Genomic DNA, 12,279 nt, shown 5'->3' with positions numbered 1-12,279 from the left:
CACATTAAAGTATAGTGTCCCAGGCATACTCAGGGTCCATTTCTTCCTTCTCTTCATGTTCCATTTTATGATTTCAGAAGCAGTCACAGATTTATGTGGTTAATGTAGCCATTGCACATGGTTGGTGAAGAACATTTAGCAATATGAAAACAGTGGTAGTAAACAATTTATATTATTCTTAAATTCTTATATAATTATGGACATAAGTGAAGGATGATACTGAGTTTACATTATTGCATGGATCCAGACATTGCTTTAAAAGATAGGTGAAAATTCATGAAACAGTAGTAATTCCATGAAATCTTCATTTGATGAAATTCAAAATATTTTTTAACATTTCTGTGATTATGAGTATTTATTATTCATTTTAATATTTAAAAATGATATGTAAGATTTATGGTTCATTTCCAAATCCTAAACAATTTTATAAACAATTTTGTTGATTTTATTTCTACTTCCCCAGAGGAAAAAAGTTTCTACAAATTGCATTTTATAAAATCCTACTTAAGAAGTACATTGGTTCAAGAAATGTTTAATTTGACATCACCCTTAATAGAAAATAAATTATGTAAAATTACTGATTATAATGACATAAATAGTGACTTTGATAAATTATTAGGCCAAGGCAAATTTTATAACATAAATATATAACCATAGTTTGTCTTTATTTCATTACTTATCTAAACATTGCTCAGGCTTCTCTGATGGCTCAGTGGTAAAGAATCCACCTGCCAAGCAGGAGACATGGGTTTGATCCTTGGGTTGGGTAGATGCCCTGGAGAAGGCAATGGCAACCCACTCCAGTACTCTTGCTGGGAAATCCCATGGACAGAGGAGCCTGGCAGGCTACAGTCCACCAAGTCACAAAAGAGTCAGACATGACTTAGTGACTAAACAACAGCAAAATATCGCTGGTTGGCAAACAGCATGCTCAAAAATACCCAATGGTAGTTAAATTCAGCTCATTTTATCAATTTTAGAGCTATACACATATCTTTAATTTTAATTTTAGGAAGGTATGTTTGTCAAGGTCAGAGGATAGAACATATTTTATTGAACTGTTTATTAGTTTGATTCAGATGCATCTTAGGTTGGCCTCTATTTGTACCCTTGATCAGGCTCCTTCAAACACTGGAGAGGGACTGAATTTCCACTGACCCATCATTTGTCCCAAGCCTACAAGTGTTCACTTAGAGAACTAAGATGCGCTAATGAATTTTTTTCTTGAGAAAGCATTAGTAGGGTACTGTGTGTTCCTTTTATCCTGCCATAGGGCAAAAGTGATATGGAGCATTCTCCTCAATTCAGATTAACCAAGGGAGGCTTCAAGATTTGTCTCATTAGGTGATTAGAGGGGCAAAAGGATTGATACTTGACTCTCACCTATTCAAACCTAAGGACTGGATCAGGGATGGGTTCAAGAAGGCAGAGTAGAAGGACGTGCACTCATCTTCTCCTGCCAGAGCACCAAAATAGCAATTAGCTGTTGAACAACCTTTGACAAGAAGACACTGGAACCCACTAAAAAAAGATACCCCACATCCAAGGACAAAGGAGAAGCCACACACACAAAAAAAATGATAGGAGGGGCACAATTATGATAAATCAAATCCTATACCCTCTGGGTGGGCGACTCACAAACTGGAGAACAATAACACCAAAGAAGTTCTCGCAGTTTTGTGAAGGTTCTAGACTGCACATCAGTCTCCGCAGCCTGGGGATCCAACCAAGGAACTGGGAATCCCCAGGGAATCTGACTTTGAAGGTCAGAGGGATTTGATTACAGGGCTTCCTTAGGACTGGGGGAAATAGAGACTCTTGGAGGGCACAAACCAAATCTTGTACACACCAGGACCCAGGAGAAAGGAGCAGTGACCCCACAGGATACTGAATCAGAGCTGCCTGTGAGTGTTTGAGGGTCTCCTGCAGAGGTGTGGGTTGGTAGTGGCCTACCACAGGGACGGGGGCGCTGGCAGGAGCAGTCCTGGGAGATGCGTCTTAGCATAAGTTCTCTTGGAGGTCACCAATAGCCCTACTGTAGAAGTCTGTGCTCCAGGACTGAGTCGCCTCAGGCCAAACAACTAACAAGGAGTGAGCAGAGCCCCACTCATCAGCAGACAATTTTATAAAAGTTTCACTGAGCATGACCCTGCCTTGACCACAGCAAGACCCAGTTTTCCCCGCAGCCAGTCCCTCCCCTCAGGAAGCTTGCACAAGCCTAAGGGCTGGATCAAACGGATTGGAAGCAGAGCAAAGAGGTATCGTAGTGAGAGTGAAATGGGTGTATGGTAGAGAAGGGGCAAAGGGGCTGTTTCCCCAAAGCAGTGTGCATCCCACAAACAAAACTGGCCTGAAGTTGTCCTAGGGGAGAAGGAACCCTAATGGAGAAATGGATTGCCACAAAACAAGAGCTGAGGGAGAAATTAATAGTGGCATCCAGAGGATATACTCCCAGGCTGAAGGCAAACGATGTCAGAGTCCCCCAGCAAGCAAATCCTGGAGGAACCCACAATTGTCCTTCATGGGATAAGACATGAACCTCTCCCCCTACTGAAAACCGACACCAGATTTCAAATGCACCAGCCAAGTGAGGAGGGTGGGAGATCGAGCCAAGGTGCTTTGACACAAACTCATCCAGTCCTCCACCCACTCTTCCTCTATCTTAGCCATCTTCTGAGCCCAGAGCAGCCTCAAGCTACATGAAAGGAGGCATGGAACAGGACTTTATAAAACTCTGAAAAGGAGAGTATCCATCAATTATTTGTGAGTTATTATTAAAGCTATGAGAAATCCTGCAAGATTTGCCTTAAGGGCAGGGAAAAAACTATCTGTCAAACTATATTTTGACAAGAAGTTTTAAGAAAGAATGTAGTTGTTTTTTGCTCATCTTCTACAGAGTACATCGTGTTCAATAAAATGATTCTACAGGAAACATCAGCTTGGAAAATGTATATAAACAAAATAATGATTTTTTTGTATTATGCTGAAAAAAACTTGGAACCTAAGGAGAATTTTGAGTTTTTGCTTGTGAAAACATTATAAAAAATCCTGTAAATAATACTATAAAGTTAATAAAGTATCTTAACATGGACACTTTAGTATGAGTAAACCATGGACCAGGTAGAAGAGGAAATGCAGAACTTGCAGAATATTTGAGCTAAAATCTAGAATCAACCCAATCAGAATCTTTACTCTTAAAGAGATTGAAGGTATTTATGAATTAATCTCTAAAGAGAACTAAAAATGCAAATCAGAACTTCTCTACACAGTATTCAAACTTTGTAGCATTTATTTCTGTGGTGTTAAATCTAGAGTTAAATAAATTTCATGGCTGTATGCTTTTCATCTACTGCTGTGGTACCACTGATACCCAAGCTTAGTTTCTTAATACAGCAACCATATTATTATCTTTAAGCACTCTGCCTTTTCTTCTACTCAGGCCCTCAATGGATTGGATGATACCCAACCACATTGGGGAGAGCAGTCTATTTTACTGAGTCCACCAATTCAAATGCTAATCCCATCCAGAAGCATGGGAGAATCCCATCCCCTCATAGACACACCTGCAAATAACTTTTAATCCAGGCACACCATGGGCAGTCAAGTTGATAGAACACTAACCACCACCCTCTATGATCCCACCTGCTGCTATTTGAGTTCAATTTCTCTGCTTTTCTTCCCTGAACTCTTGACACTTGCTTAGGATAAGTTTTAAACATGATTTTCCACTTGGTGATTGAATCCTTATACATAACACTTGATAACTGCCCTCTGGTGTCACACAATAGAACATAGTTAATAGACATTCAACTTTTTCCTCCATTTTTTTCCTTCCTTCCATTCCCCCCCTCCTTCCATTTCTCTTTTCTCTTCCACCTTTCTTATTTTCTTTCTCCTCCTCCCTTTTTCCCTCTCCACCTTCTTCTCCATCTACTTTCCTTCCCTCCCAAATGATTGTTCATGTACTTAAGTGCTGAGAGCACTACTTTTGTGTTTAGGACCCAGTGACCAACAAGACAGATGTCAGTCTTTAAGAAACCTACACTCAAGCAATATGTAAATAATTTCAAAATTAATGATCTGGCTCTAATCATAAATACTATTAAGAAGCAAATGTTGTAATGAAAGAACATGATAGGAGTCTTAAGACCATCTTGATGGGGGGAGGTCATCTTTGTGGAGTGAATGACATAAAAACTGAAATCTAAACAATGCATGCAAATTGGCCAGGTGACATCTAGAGGAAATGGTTTTTCAGGCAGAGGGAGTAACATACTAATATCCTGGGAAGAAAGGCCTTGGGAGCATTTGGAACTGAAAGAAATTCAATGTGGCTGGGGCCTAGTAGAGAAAGGAGAGTGGAGAGAGCTGAGGCTTCAGAGGATGCTAGGAGCTAAACAGTGCAGTGCCTTGTGAGTGATGGTGAAGCTTCTGAAGGGAATTAAGTGGGGAGGGATTAAAAAGTGCTTTGGCTGCGTGGCACTGAATGACCCAGCCTGACCATTAGTGGAGGGAGGAAGAGAAATGAAAGGACAAAACTCCCAATTTAAATGAAACTTTGAGGTAATCTATAATTTGTGCTTACTCATTTTTACCCGTTAGTGAATAATAGTTTTAAACCTTTCAAATTGAATACAACTGTGTTTTGTTTGTTTTTACTCTTACCTAGAGTATGCTCTGCCTCTCTTCTTGGCATGTGAATTCCTGTCTGTGTTCTGAATTGAATTCAGAAGCCCCCTTTAACTGATACATTTTTGGAATTCACATGAAAGTAAAGGAGGATCAAGAGAATGCTGCAGGACTGTTTGTAGTTCTCTGTTTACAAGAACATATAGCAATCAATGTTTGCACCCCATGGAAATATGGTTTCAATTTTGTCCTTGAAATAGGAGAAGAGATGTGTTGCCAACACGTATTTATTCCTGTAAAGCATCTTCTTATTTCTGGAGTGTACAGACATTCTATGCAGTTTGCTTTCAATTCTTTCAAGTTTAATTTCATCTTACCATGATGAACACCTGATAAATGACAACACTTCTTATGATGGGAGTGTCAGCTCTGTGCCAGCAAGCAGGGTGGATAGATACCAATTGCCATGAGTCTACCAAGTTATCAACTCACTTATTTCTTGGGATTTTCATTTGAACATACTGACTGACTTTCAAATCTGAACTTTGCATTGATTAGAGTCAAAAGAAGGGGCCAAGATTTGAGGCTGAGTGTTTAGAACTTGTTGCATTTTGAACTGTGTAGCTTATCACCACTATATTGAACTATATAACAGGAAAGGATGACTAATAATTATAACTGAAAATTCCTTACAAATGTGACACATTCATTTGCCAAAAATTTAAAATCTTAAACTTATGACCAATAATCTATCCTGTAGTCCTTTGTTGGACTTCATATTCATACTTTTATTTTTTTTAGCAAAAATTTGAAGAGAAACAATAGCAGGCAATCCAGCTTTGTTACAATGAAAACCGAAATTTGAAATTTGTATTACTTCGGTGAATTCATTCTGGGATACAAATGTTGTATCATGATAAATGGGTTAAGGTCCCCAAAATTGGCCTTGATATTTAGGTCTCTTCTAGCTACTATCGTATTCACTCCTACTTCTTTTACATCAACCAGACATTTTATTATTGTTTCACTTTATTCAACTACAGTACCCATGCAATTTTTCTTTTATTTTTAAAAATTTTATTTTAATTGGAGAAAAATTGCTTTACAATGTTGGTTTACAATGTTGATTTCTGCCTTGTGGCAATATAAATCAGTCATAATTATATATATATTATATTATATATACACACACATATATGTATTATATGATCCTCCCTCTCCTCCCCCCATCCCACCTTTCTAGATCATGACAGAGTGTCAGGCTGGACTCCCTGTGTTATACGGCAACTTCCCAATATCTATTTAATGCATGACAGTGTATATATGTGAATGTTACTTTCTCAATTTGTCCCACCCTCACCTTCCCCCACTGTGTCCCCAAGTCCACTCTCTACTAGGTTCATCAGTACCATTTTTCTAGATTTCATACATATGTATAATATATGATAGTTGTTTTTCTCTGACTTACTTTACTCTGTATATGAGGCTCTAGGTTCAACTACTTCACTACAACTGACTCAAATTTGTTCCTTTTTTATGGCTGAGTAACATTCCATTGTACAAATGTACCACAGCATCTTTGTCCATTCATCTGTTGATGGACCTCTAGGTTGCTTCCATGTCCTGTCTACTGTAAATATTGCTGCAATGGACATTTAGTACTCATACATTTGAAAGTCCCAGAAAAAATTCCTTCACTGCAATTTGATGTCGAGAACTTAAGTTCTCGACATCAAATTCGCTGTGTGGAAAACATTTAGAAAAGTTTAGAATCTGAGTGGATATGAAGGCTTTGTTAAGCTTATCCATCAGTTTTTGTTGTTTTAAAATCATAAAGTCTTGTCTGACTCTTTATGACCCCGTGGACTGAAGCATTCCAGGCTTCCCTGTCCTTTACTGTTTCCCAGAGTTTGGTCAAACTCATGTCCATTGAATCAGTGATGCCAACCAACCATCTTATTCTCTGTCACCCCCTTCTCCTCCTGCCTTCAATCTTTTCCAGCATCAGGGTCTTTTCCAGTGAGTTAGCTCTTTGCATCAGATAGCCAAAGTACTGGAGCTTCAGCTTCAGCGTCAGCCCTTCCTTACTATTTCTCTGCAGGTTTGATGTTCGTATTTCTGCACAGCTGAGAACTGATCTTTTGTTACGTTTAAAAAATATCTCAACCCTTTATTGTTTCATAGGACTTGTATTCTAGATCTTACTAAATTCACTTATTAATTCTCATAATTTTCTTTGTTGATTTCTTATAAATTCCTATGCATTCAATTATTTGGTTTGTGAATAAAGGCAATTTTTCGCCTTCCATTTTTGTTTACACTTAAAATTTCTTTCTCTTGTCTTATTTCCCTAAGACTTTTCATACGATATTTATGAGAAAGGGTAATATTGGAAATCCCTGGTTCATTCCTGATCTTAGGGTGGGGGAGAATTTAGTTTTCACCATTAACTTTATATTAACTATAAGATTTTTTTCTTGGATTGTTTTTATCTGGTAAAAGAATTTTCCTTTTAGTTCTAGTTTATTGAGACTTGTATCATTAGTGGGTGTTGAATTTTGTCACAAATTCAACTGAAATTTTTAGGCAATGTCTCATTTCAATATTGGCTTTCCCTTTTGTTTTTATGTAAAATATTTACTTAGTAGCTCTATTATTTGGACATTAAGAAATACTAAGTTCACCTGTCCTTCACCCTCCCAGTTCCCACTCTTTTTCCATAGATAAACACTTTTATTCACTTCCAGTATAAGCTCTTTGCATTTCTAAAAGTGTAAAGTTTGAAAAATTCAGTGTATATTCTAATTTTACTCCACCTTTTAAACACGTAGCAGTCTATAAAGAGATTTTGCATTTTGCTTTTTTTCACTGAATAGATCTTGGAAATCAAGTCCTGCTAGGAACTGAATGTTGCATACCCTCCAATTCATATGTTGAAACTCTAACTCCTGATGTGATGGTATTTGAAGGTTGAGCCTTTGGAGGGTAATTAGGTTTAAATGGGACTTCCCTGGTGGCTCAGATAGTAAAGAATCTGCCTGCAATGCAAGGGACTTGGGTTCAATCTGTGGGTTGGAAAGATCCCTTGGAGAAGGGAATGGCTACCCACTCCAGTATTCTTGCCTGGAGAATTCCACAGACAGAGGAGCCTGGCGGACTGCTGTCCATAGGGTGGCAAAGAGTCAGACTTGACTGAGTGACTAACACTTACTTACTTAGGTTTAGATGAGGTTATGAGCTTCCATAAAGGATAGTGTCCTAGGAAGAAGGGGAGAGACCAGAGATCACTCTCTCATTCCACCATGTGAGGGTACAGCTAAGAGATGGCTGCCTGCAAGCCAGAAAAGGGACCCTTACCAAAAATGGAATCTGCTGACACCTTGATCTTAGACTTTCCAGCTTCCAAAACTATGAGAAATAAATGTCTGTTGTTTAAGCCACCCAATCTATGGCATTTTGTTACAGCAGTCCAAACTGACTAAAGTAGTGCATAGAGAGATTCCTTATCATTTCTTATAGTATTCTATACTAGTATACTATTAGTATATACTATATACTAATAGTATACTAGTATTCTCTTGTATGGATATAGAAAATGAATGCCTTTTGATGGAAATCTGGTTTGTTTCCAATCTTTTGTTGTTTCAGGAATGCTGAAGTGGTTAACCATGTATTTATGTCAGTTCCTATAATTAGTATCCCAGTTTAAAGGGTACATGGATTTGTAATTTAAATAGTACAAATATGTTTTAAGTTTTAATTTTTCATTACAATGAAATGTTGAGACTTCTGTTCAGATGTGTTATGGGAAAGCCTTGTCTGACTCTTATCTAGATTCTGCCACTCATTTATCATCCTGTCTCCAAGTCATGTGTTCTTTCCCTTTTAGTTTCAACAACATATCTCAGGCTAGACAATGTCATAATGGTTGCATTATTTTATCATGCTTTTATAATGACTATAAAGAATTCATAATCTCTTGATCTGCTATTGCTTAGAGTTCAGATAAGTCACATTTAACTGCAATTTTTGTGACTAAAGCGACTATTGTTCCCAAATTGCTATAGAAAATATATTCTGCAAAATTATAATAAGATTTTCACTCTTCTCCAACACTAAAGTCTGAAAAATATCTGCTCTAAACTTCAACCCTCCTTCTTTGCAGTGCTCTGTCTTTGCATAATTTCTCTCTGTCCTTGAGAAAAGGGTTGTATAGATTCACTTAGAGTAGAGGAAGGAAAAATAAGATTTACAAGTTCAGTACTACTTAATTTCCCACATTCTGAAAAAGGAATTGACTCTATCTTACTCTGTCAAAAACAATCTCATTGGTTGTAGCATAGAAGTATGGTTTATTGATCTGTTTGTATGTCCTGGGTGAAAACTATACCTACTTTTGTTGTCCAATAAAAAGGAATGATAATGGGAACTTTGACAAGTCTAGTAGATTGGGGCTTCAAATATTACTTGCCAGTGTGAATGGCTGACTCTAGATTTACTTATATTAATATAGATACTAGCTTCATCCTCTTTTGCTCTCTCTGGAAAAGAACTCAAAATGGTTATGCTGGAAACAACACTACAGATGACCATTAAATCCAAACAAACAACAAACTTTGATAATACTTTATCCCTGCTTTCTCTGAAGTTTATAGTAATAGGCCCCTTTCATTTCATGCCTATCTTTTCTATCTTTGGATGTACCTCTGAAGAGAGTACAAAAGGCAGAAGGGAAAATGAATACCAGAAGAATAGAACTCTTTGCTAAATGTGTGATGCAATCTCTTGAAGGAATAGTATGCAAAGCATTCTTGGGTGGCTTTAACTTGAGCAAATAACAAAGCCATAGAAGTTAAATAATTAATAATATTGAAAGAAATGCTATACAAATGTAAAGCATCAACCTATCTCAGACCCTGTGATAGATTTATATTTCTCTCAAATATTTTTGGATGTTGGTGTAAGGAAGTAGAAAGACATTTAGGGCTAAAGAATCAGTAGAGCTATAAATTCCCTCCTAGTACATTTAGTTAAAAATAAATGCGTTTTATTCATTTATTAGGATCTCTTTAATGAAGCATACTTAATTGCAATCCTTTTTAAATCCCTTTTGTGCTAAAATATTGAGTTAGTTTATTGGTTAGCTGACTTGAAAGAAATACTGGTTAGGAACAATAGCTTTGAAACTAGAGCCTGAATTTGAGTTTTGGTTTGCCTGCTTGTTAAGTGGGCTTCCCTAGTGGCTCAGAGGGTAAAGAATGGGTTGTGTCACATATTCTCCAGTTTCTTAGATGCACAGTTTCCTCACTGGTGAAACAGCAGAAAAATACCTAATTCATAAAGCTATTGTAACGATTAAGTGAGATGATGTACATTAACCCATTCAACACACTTTTGGGGCAAATAATAAAAGCTTAATGCATGTTAATGGCAATGAACAAAAATTATTTTCACTTCCAATACAGGTACACTAATTGAATATGAGGAAATACACTTAGCGATAATCACTTTAACTAAAACAATAGAATATAAGGCAAAACTTTATATATATGCACACACAAACACATATAGTAAGTAATGGAGAAACAATGCTTTTGGAAGCAAGAAATAAATATGCTTAACCCATTTATATATGTTTTACAACTACAGATTCTAATATTTGTATCTTTATATTTGCATGTTCCAGGAGGATAAGCAATATTTCTAGCTCTGTATATTCAGTAAAACACATCTGCATGTACTTTAAGAATCCATCGGGGTGCTAGGCTCCCTGTGGTATAATGCTGTGAGTATAGCTGAGGCTGGAAATCTTTCAGGAATAGCATCATAACACATCCCATGATTTCATGCATTTTCTGCCTGGCATCATTCCCAGTGGGGCAGAATTGACACACACTTCAACATGACTATTGAAACAGGTTAAGACAAATGATCTGAAACTATTTTTAAGGCTAGGATTAGTGAGGACAGCCAACTAATTTTCATTTAATTGTTCTATAACATCACTTAATATTAGAATGTTCAGGAACATACCACCTGCAAATTCTATTTCCCTATTAAATCCCCAAAGTTTAACTTTGGGGTAAATGACAGAGAGCTAAAAGGAAGAAGGGAAAACTAGAAACTTATAAAAAATAAATTTTAAATGAGATGGTTGAGATTATCCAGAAAATCATTTTTATCATCAGTAAATATACTTTTCACCCTTTCCTCTTGATTCACGTAAATTTAATAAAGATAGAGTTAAAAAAAAGTGTGCTGGCCTGCATTTTATTATGTAATAGTGTTCGCATGGTACCGCTTTTCTGTTTCTCACTTCATCAGAACTGTTTTTCATTTGGTGGGACCTCCTCAGCTGTGACAGTGTCAGGAAAAAAGCATCTGTCGTTGTGCAATCACCCACTGAAAGCTGTTCTGTTTCCATGTAACTATACATCTCCTTTTGACCAAATGGGAGATGCTTAATGTTAATAAATAAGCAGTTTCTGCATAAATAAAGACCAGGCCCTGCAATTGACAGACCTGATTAATTATTTTTTTCTGTGCCAAGCCAAATGGACTCATAAAACAAGCGATAAAGCTGTGAATTGTATACTTGGTTACGAATGCATTCAGAATAAATATGGTTTCTATTTGTAAATACAAATATTATAGTGCTATGGGATTCAAACTTAATCCATTACAATAGAGAAAAATACAAATATATGACCCTTGTGCATAAAGCACATTTGTACCGAAATGCTGCAGCAATGGATAATACATTTCTCTTTGTTTTTGATGCCAAAAATATGGTTCAAAGTTCTGGGAGATATGACCAACTCATCTCCTTTCTGGCCTCTCACTGTCTCCTTGCCCCTCCCCCCAAACTTTAATATTTAATCTAATCAAATGGGAACATTACATGGTGATTTTTGTCCAAGTTGAATATATTTGCATGAATGTAAGAATAGGATCTTTAAAAAAGCCATGGTGCTAATTTTGAAAAAGGGGATGTTTTATACTTCTATGAATGTAGAAACTGAGAACTATAATAAAGAAGCAGCTATGTTAGCTATTATTTTCTTTTGCTATGAGAATAATTTTTTACCACTGTGAGAACAATTTGTACAAATAGTCTCTTTTCTGCAATTTTTCTCATTTCTTACAGGGAGATTGTAAAGTCATGATTGACCACAATAATAAATAGTTGTCCTAGATAGGGTTTTGATGTCACAAATTCAACATCTCAGTTTAGGATCAAATAGATACAGAACTCAAGCTAGGAGAAAGCAAAATCCTGTTTAACTGTAGCTTTGACAACTGTCTGTGATAGTTAAAGGGATTATAAGAAACACATGAAAGGTAATAGATACATGTTTGACAATAGAGTTCAAAGTTTCTTCTGTTCTGAATGTTCTACTTTACAAAGAGAAAATGTAAATTTAGAAGAAAATTTTATTTGATTTAAGGCCTTTTTTTCTACTTAAGAAAAGCTACTTTATAATGGTAAGATTCTGGCAAATTGTTGTGTTCTTTCTAAAAGCAAACTACTTTAAAGTTCTAAGAAAAATCATTTTTATTTTAGCAGTATATTTAGATAAATTGGCACTTCAAGAATATCCATTTATAATTAATATAAAATATAATTTTAAAAATTAAACATTGCATTAA

The sequence above is a fragment of the Cervus canadensis genome, chromosome 20 (assembly GCF_019320065.1).
Source record: "Cervus canadensis isolate Bull #8, Minnesota chromosome 20, ASM1932006v1, whole genome shotgun sequence".
Classification (NCBI taxonomy): Eukaryota; Metazoa; Chordata; class Mammalia; order Artiodactyla; family Cervidae; genus Cervus; species Cervus canadensis.
This window is presented reverse-complemented; position numbering follows the sequence as displayed.